We start from the raw sequence: 7803 nt of genomic DNA, 5'->3' as shown, positions 1-7803 counted from the left end.
TTGAGAGGCTTTCTTCTGGTTTTCCTTTTGTCCTTTTTGCTGGGGCCACATCGAATCAGCATTTGTGAAGGGTCTCATTTTCTCTTAGTAGAATAGCCGGACTTTCTGGAGACCAAAATTCTACAATAGCTGTCGTGGTTTTCGTTCTGTCTGGAAAAGATACTAGTTTTATTCCATTTCTTGCTAATGACTGTAATGGTTGTATCCTTTGAAGGAGATTTATTATTCTTTCTCGATTTAGGGAGTTTTCACCCCAGGGAAATAGGTCTGTGATTTCCACGCTGCATGTTAGGTTTTTCTGCAGTTTAATAGACGTCTTCCCGGTCGATAGAACTTGTTGTTGCATTTCCTTTGATGTCCGTGTTTCTCTTTCAGTCTTTGTTGGAACAAAACTTGGGGTGGTGGGATTTAGAAGAGTAGAGTTTTCCCTTTGCTTCTCATAGGTCAAAATAAATTCTCTTTCTTCCGTATTAAAACTGGTTTCTTTACCTTCCTTTTTTCCTGTGGACGTAAGGTTGAATGGTAGCGTTTCTGGAAATCTTGTTTTTCTGACCTTCTATTTTGCAAACCTTTTTGTTACCCTTTTCTTTGCCCGCTTCCGACTGTTTTTGTTTGATCACCTCTTTTTTACTGTTGGTTCTAGGACAGGGTAGACTGAGGACGTATTTGATCAGGCTCCTGTTATTTTTTGTTTGGTCATAGTAATCCCTTTTGATGAGATTTTCGACTTTTGTTTATTAAAGATTGGGTAATATGCTGTGCTCGGTAGTTTGGTTTTGGTCTCATTTGGATCCTTAAAGAGTTTTCTTAAAGAATAAGTTTGTTTATATATGTTTCTTTCCTTTTTTACTTTTTTTTTGCTCCGACCTGTTTGAGTTGCAGTGTCAACCGTAGACGAAAAGTCTACTATAGTTGGTAGGAAAGCTTTTGGTGTGGAGAGTTTTTCCTCTGTTTGTTCTTCTTCTTTTTCTCCAGATAATAGTAATTTTAGTTGTTCTTTCCTCCTTTGTTTTCTACTAGATATTTTAGCATTCCTATTTGGGTGTCCAACATCTGGTCGGAGTTTTCCAAGATGTTCCCTAGGTGGGAGAGTACTGATTCCAGAATTCTTTGAAGTGTAACTAGGGCTTTGGACTCCGATATATTTTCATTAGAAGGATCAATAGATTTTGAAAATAGAAAATCCGGCGTATGCGATAGAGAGTCTTCTAGGTCAAATTGTTTTAGTGGGTTGCTGTTCTAAATGTTTGATTTCTCCTTTTGTGGAGCCATGCTAAAAACCAAGTCTTTTAAGCTTATGTCAGGGCAAGGAATGTCGAATTCTAAAGTTTTCTGATTTTAATGAGCTTCTGATTTTGCTGTTTCTCAATTTGAAATGTTGTTATTTAACTCTTCCAAGCTTTTATTGTTTGAGATTTCTTCTCGCCCTGTAATGTTAGTGACCACCGGTTTCTTTTCTTCTTTTATTATTTCTTTTACTTGATTGCTTTGTGTTTGCTCCTGCTCCTTTATGTTTTGTTTTGAAAAATATTTGGTTATTCCGGGGAACGATTCAGTGTTTTGAGGACGGACCATCTTTACAGCGCTCCTTCTCATGGCTTGTTCCTAGTCTTTTCATAAAAATTGTTCGTCATCTCAGTTTTTTATGCAGCAGATCATCTGTCTGTATCCTTTGTACACGCAGGTGAGTATGAGTGGGAATTGTAATGTAGGTATGGGAGTGAGGGGCCTCAGAGGGCTGAACTCTGTTGTCAGTTGATAGCTACGCCCAGCTTTCCCGCGCCTGGGTATGAGTGTTGATACTTTATTGTGAATGGCCGCCTAGGAGGATTTCCTTTTTTCTCTAGCTCTTTGTGTGTCAAAAGGCAATACGAAAGACTGACTGAGCCCCTCACCACATCTCACACTTTTGTGGCTGATCTCATCCAACCAGGTCCTCACCTCGGTTGCTCCAGTTGGGTTATGATGGTGCCAAAGTCCGCTCACTGCAATGGTCTTAATGGTAATAGTAATAGCAGTGGGGGCAGCTTGGGACATTTTGGCCGTTTTTTGAGGCGTTTTTGGAGGCAGGAATCGCTGCACTTAAAGTGTCCCTTGGCTGCGGAAAATGTCAGTGTTAGCAGTGGGGGCAATAAAGGCAGCTAGCAGCGGAGGCTGTGCTATAGTCCACAAGCAAAGCGTCAGGCTGCTCACGTGTCTCACACCCCCGCCTTGGCCTCTTCATACTGCATATCCCCTCACCCGCCTTACCTGCCTCACCTCGCTTCACACTGCTTGTCCTCGGTTCACCTGCCCCGCCCGCCACGTCTTCACAACGTACACCACGGCCGCTCACAGCAGAGTCTCAGGCGGCAGAACCGGCAGCACAGGGAGCTTTTTTGTGTGGCTACACAGCGGCGGCATGGACCCAGGTGGCTACACTGCGGCTCAGCACTGGAGAACAGGGGCCCAGGGGCTCGGGTGCTTCAGGAGTACAGGCGGCCCAATCAAAGAACACCAGCGCCGGTCACAACGGTCACAGCGGAGAACACCAGCGCCGGCCTCAGCAGAGAGCAGCAGCAGAGAGCGGCGGCAACGAAAGCACGGAGCCTGGATTCCTCACGAAAGCTACTCAACAGGGTCTGCAGCGCCTTCTCTAATTTCCCTTGCGTCGTGAATCTACCTGAGCTTATCTGTTTTTATTGAGTTGATTCCAAGGGATGGAGTAATTCAATCCTCTAATGTGGGTTTTGAGCCTCTACACCCACCTTTGTTCGCGGTTCAATAAGGTTCTTATGATGTCACCATCCCCCTTTATTTTCTCAATCACTGTTCACCACAAATTAGTGTCTGTATGATTTTTTTCAACATAGTGGGCTGTCAATTTTGTTGCTGTAGCAGCCCGCCTTATGGTACTTCTGTGCGAACCTTTACTTTCCCTCCTGTCATCCCTACATACTTGAGGTTGCATGGGCATTTAAGCAAGTAAATTACTTTTTCTCTATTACAATTGGTGTGGTTGCGTTGTTCCCATGTATGATGCTGGCCCAGGTCTATTTCCTAAGAATGTGTGGTTAAAGGGCACACAACGCATGTGCTGCAGGGGTAGTGACCAGTTACTGGTTTCTGGTTCCATAATGTTGGCTGCTCACTGGTTTTAGTCTTTCGGAAATCCGTGTGTATCAGTGAGTCTCTTATGCTTCTATTCTTTCTAATGAAAACATAGGTTTATCGAATTTCAGTTTGTTGGAGGTTAGGACATCCCATTTTTTGTTTATGATCTTCTTAATATTGTTGGAGGATGCGTTGTACGTGGTTACACAGATTTGTTTTTCTTGACTTTCTTTGGGATTGGACTACATACAATAAGGCCTATCTCGGGGTATTGCGAGATTGTTTCTTAGCTCGTTCAATAATCCTCTTAGGATATGCTCTCTCTTCTAGTTTTCTTGACAATCTGTCTGCTTCCACTCTGTAGTCAATCAGGTCAGCACAGTTTCTGCGTATATGCAAAAACTGTCCCACTGGTAGATTTTCCCTGAGGGCTCGTGGGTGGGCACTTCCGAAGTGCAGCAGTCTGTTTTTGTCGGTTGATTTTGTATAGAGAGAGCTGTATAGTGTCCCCTCTCTGGCATGGATGTTTATATCCAGGAAGGCAACCTATTTCTCATCGTGGGTCATTGTGAACCTCAAGTGTGGATTGACTTGATTTAACCAGGTAAAGAAGTTGTTTAAAGTGGTAATATCACCTTCCCTTATGCCCAGAATATCGTCTATATCGCGCCACCATTTCCTGACGTTGTTCGAATATGGATTGGGGGCCCAGATGTGTTGTTCCTCTAACTGGCCCACATTCAGGCATGCTATACTGGGCGCGAGTGTGCTGCCCATCGAAGTTCCATGTACTTGTAAGAACATCTAGTCTTCAAATCTAAAAAAAATAAACGTAAGGGCCAAACACATCAATTTGATCACCCAGCTTACTGGAGCCTCCCACTTCCATTCTTCCTGTTCTAAAAGACTCTCTATGTCCCTGATGCTCTCCTCCTGTGGGATACTCGTGTATAGAGCTTCTACGTCAAGACACACCATGATGTTATGGGTGGCGTCATATGTGATGTCGGTTAACAGGTTGAGTAGGTGTTTGGTGTCCGGAACATATGACTTTATACGGGTAATCAGAGGGTGAAGGAACCAGTCGTGTATTTCAAAAGGGGTTCCAGAATTGAACTGATTCCAGACACGATGGGGCACCCCGGTGGTGGTATTCTTCCTTTGTGGATTTTCGGTATTGTATAGAATACTGGTACCCTCAGATCCTCTTGTTTCAAAAACTCGTATTCTTTCTTGGTTATCCATTCCTTGGTAAGTGCTTCTGTGGTTATGTTGTTTACTGTCTTCTTCAGATGTGTCGTTGGATCTCTCATGATCAGTTTGTAGTATTTAGTGTCTGCCAGTAGACTCACACACGCAGTTCTGTATGTGGTGGAGCTTTGTATTACCGTTGCTCCCCCTTTGTCCGCAGGTTTTATGATGATGTCACTTGTAAGGCTAAGGGACTTCAGGGCTTCTCTTTCTCTTTTGTTGAGGTTGTTGAAATTGAGAGTCTTCATTGGTAAATCCTCAACTTCTTTGGATACACTCTCCTCGAAGGCTACTAATTCAGTAGGCATCATCGATATTGGCGAGCAGAGGGTTGATTTTAAATGTAGGTTGGTATGGGTCTGGTGTTCTGTCTGCAATTCTTTGTCCATGAAGAATGTTTTTAATCGTATCTTACGGAAGAATTTGCTTAGTTCGCAACGTACCTGGAATTTATCCAGGTGTGCGGTAGGCATGAATCCCAGGCCTTTGTTGAGGACTGCAGTCTCATCAAGGCTCAAGTTGCAATCAGTCAGGTCCACCACTAATCCCGCATTGTGTTTGTTCCTGCTGTTGGACCCTTCGTCATTCTGCGGGTGCTCACTGGTGCACTGCTGTCTTCCCATTGTACTTGTTTGTTGAAACTGTTCTTTCTGCCTCTTCTGCTCTTCTTCTGCCCTGTCCTAAAAAACGGTTCTGGTTGTAATTGGGTTGGAAAAATGGACCTGCTTGGTAATTCTGGGGTCCATGGAAGGGAACCGGACCGAATGGGCCTGGCCATTGATACATTTGTGCTGGTTTATAACATTGGTTGTAGTTCCCTTGTCTTGGTCTTCTTGGTCTACCTCTCCAGCTTTTGTTTGAACCATCACTTGAACAATCTTCGTTTTCCAAATCTGAATTGCTTGAATCCCCCTGACGGGAAGAGCCTGACTCGGAGTTGTCCTGACCCTTATAGTCATCTCTTATATATGGGTATACCTGAGCCTGACTCGGAGTTGTCCTGACCCTCATAGTCATCTCTTATATATGGGTATACCTTTTCATGGGAAAAAATTTTAAGGTCGTTTTGTAGTTTGCTTATCTTACTTTGCATCAAAAAGTCCTTGTGTTCCCCTATCTCTTTGTTCACTTCCTCTAGCTTCCTCTTATAGAGTGTGATCTTTATTTCGGTCATCAATGCGTCTTCGCTGGTTTTTATCTTGACCAAAATGACTACTGAATGGCGCTTTGCCGTATTGATAATGAGGATCAACCAATCTCGTGCACACCGCCACGTGATTAGTGACCATTCTTTTTTGAATTGTTGATCATCTGAAAATATTTTTGGGCATTGGTAACCAAGAGGCCTCTTGATGCAGCATTGCCTCGTAAATACTCCATTAAGATGGCTCCGTAAAGTAGGATCCTCATCTGTGCTCTCTTGAGTTCTTTGAGTTCGTCTGAATTTTGTGCTTGACTAAGGCTTTGATTAACGTTGGTATCTGGTAATAATGATGGACCAGCCATCTCTTCTGAGTGCCCTAGGCTCAGGGACTCAGTCACTGTGAATGATCCCAGTGCATTCATGTTTCCTCAGATAGGTCATATATATGCAAATCTGGGTTCGAGTCTCGGTAACGACGCCAAAAACCTCCTGTGATTCTGGGCAAATCACTTAATCTCCCCGTGCCTAAAAATGAATGCGTGTCCTCATGTAACGTAACTGTTGCTATGTAAAGCGCTCTGATACCTGATTCAGTTCGGGTCTAGTTTGCGCTATATAAAACTCTGCAAAAAAAAAATCCTCAGGTTTTTCTTATGAATAGAGTAAGATGTAGACAGTAAAACGGCTAGATGACTGGGCGGCTTCAAAGTTTTTCTAATTCTTGGGTATGTGAATAAACCAAGAGCGGGTTTCAATTTCTGAACCCCTCTGATTTGGGATGCCCCACAGCTGTACGCTGCTCTAAACTATTAAACACCACTTGAGTGGGAATTCTTCCCACTTCTTGAAGAGCTGAGAGGAACTTGCGAGGGGAGTACACCCTCCCGTGTTTCAATACCACTACACACAGAATACTGACTTCTAGGCGTCAGGGTCTCCTGATGATGAAGCATGACACCACTAGGGTGTGTGAGGGAATATAAAACAAAAGAAGTTGCCTCCTTCCTCACCCTAAGGTGAAGTACCATCTTAGCTTCACATAGGGACATTCTTCCAACAGTATCTTACATTTAGTGGATGTGGATATGCGGGTTCCCAGACACACCACCAGGGGAGTATTCTGTGTGTAGTGGAAATCCTAAGTGTCCCAAACCAGTTAGCACTGCACCCACTGGTGTACCACTCCAGCAGATGGCTAGGGTAGCCCTGAGGAGGGAGATGGGTGCCCAAGGTGGGTGGGGTCCCACAGAGATGTCCCTAGTCTCCTTAGGAGACAGTGAGATTGTCCCTAGGATTCAACTGCTTGATAACACTAAGAAGTACAGGCAGTGGTAACCATTATTGGCCATAGGGTGGAGGCTCTGAGAGACACCGTAGCCAGTGTGACAGCTGCCATTTGTCGGCTGGTGTCTGAAGAACAGGTGATCCCCAATGCATTCTGCCCTGTAATTGCCGCTGACAATTCAGAGAGCCACTGCAAGGTTGCTCAGGTTACCTTTGAGTGGGGGGGTCCCAGGTACCTTTCAAGTAGCTGTAAGGCCAGCCATGCCTGTTGACTGTCTGCTAGGCAATGATTTGGAGAGCTCCCCTTGGGCTAAGATGGAGAGAAGGTCTCATTTGGAGGTGTTGGGTCAGCCAGAGTGGGCGTGTGTGACCACTCAGTCAAAGGCAGCCGGTAAGGGTGTTGAAGAGGAGCTGTAGCCTGAAAGAGTGGCCCAGGTTCCTGCCTTAAAGAGAAGAGGCAGGGGAAGCGGGAATCCAGCCCCTGAAGTTCCCACAGTCCAAGAGGAGGCAGATCTTGAGTGGAATGTCCTGGAACCTACAGGGGAACAAGTAGCTGAACTGGGGGACCTACCTGAGCTGACCCATTGGCAGCAGGAAGGAGGACCCTCCAGGGAAGAGTTCTGGGAGGAGCAGAAGAAGTGCCCTTCTCTTGTGGGTTTGCGGCAACAGGCTGCAAACCAGGCAGCAGGTTTGCAGCACGGCCACCAGCTGCTGCGTGTGCTACCCCCTTCCCCTGTGTGCCTCGCTGCCCGTCTGCCGCCTCGTAGCCACGCCCCCTCCTTCGAGCGGCGTGGCCCGGGATCGGCGCTCTTCTCCCTGTGCCCCTGGCGTTTTTTGTGCTTAATTTTGTAATTTGCCCCTGGTGTTCTTACTGTATTTACTGTTTATTTGTGTTGGTATCTGCCTTCTTTGCTGTTTGACCCGCTGTATTGCCTGTCTCTCCCTGCCTGCCGCCGCCCTCCGTCTTCCCTCCCCGCTCCCCGCTTCCCGCCACCACCGCTGTCCCCGCCCCTTTTTACTTCTGTTCCCTC

Source organism: Lissotriton helveticus, chromosome 3_1, assembly GCF_964261635.1.
Source record: "Lissotriton helveticus chromosome 3_1, aLisHel1.1, whole genome shotgun sequence".
NCBI classification, from domain to species: Eukaryota; Metazoa; Chordata; class Amphibia; order Caudata; family Salamandridae; genus Lissotriton; species Lissotriton helveticus.
The sequence above is the reverse complement of the archived record's forward strand: the minus strand, read 5'-3'. Positions refer to the sequence as shown.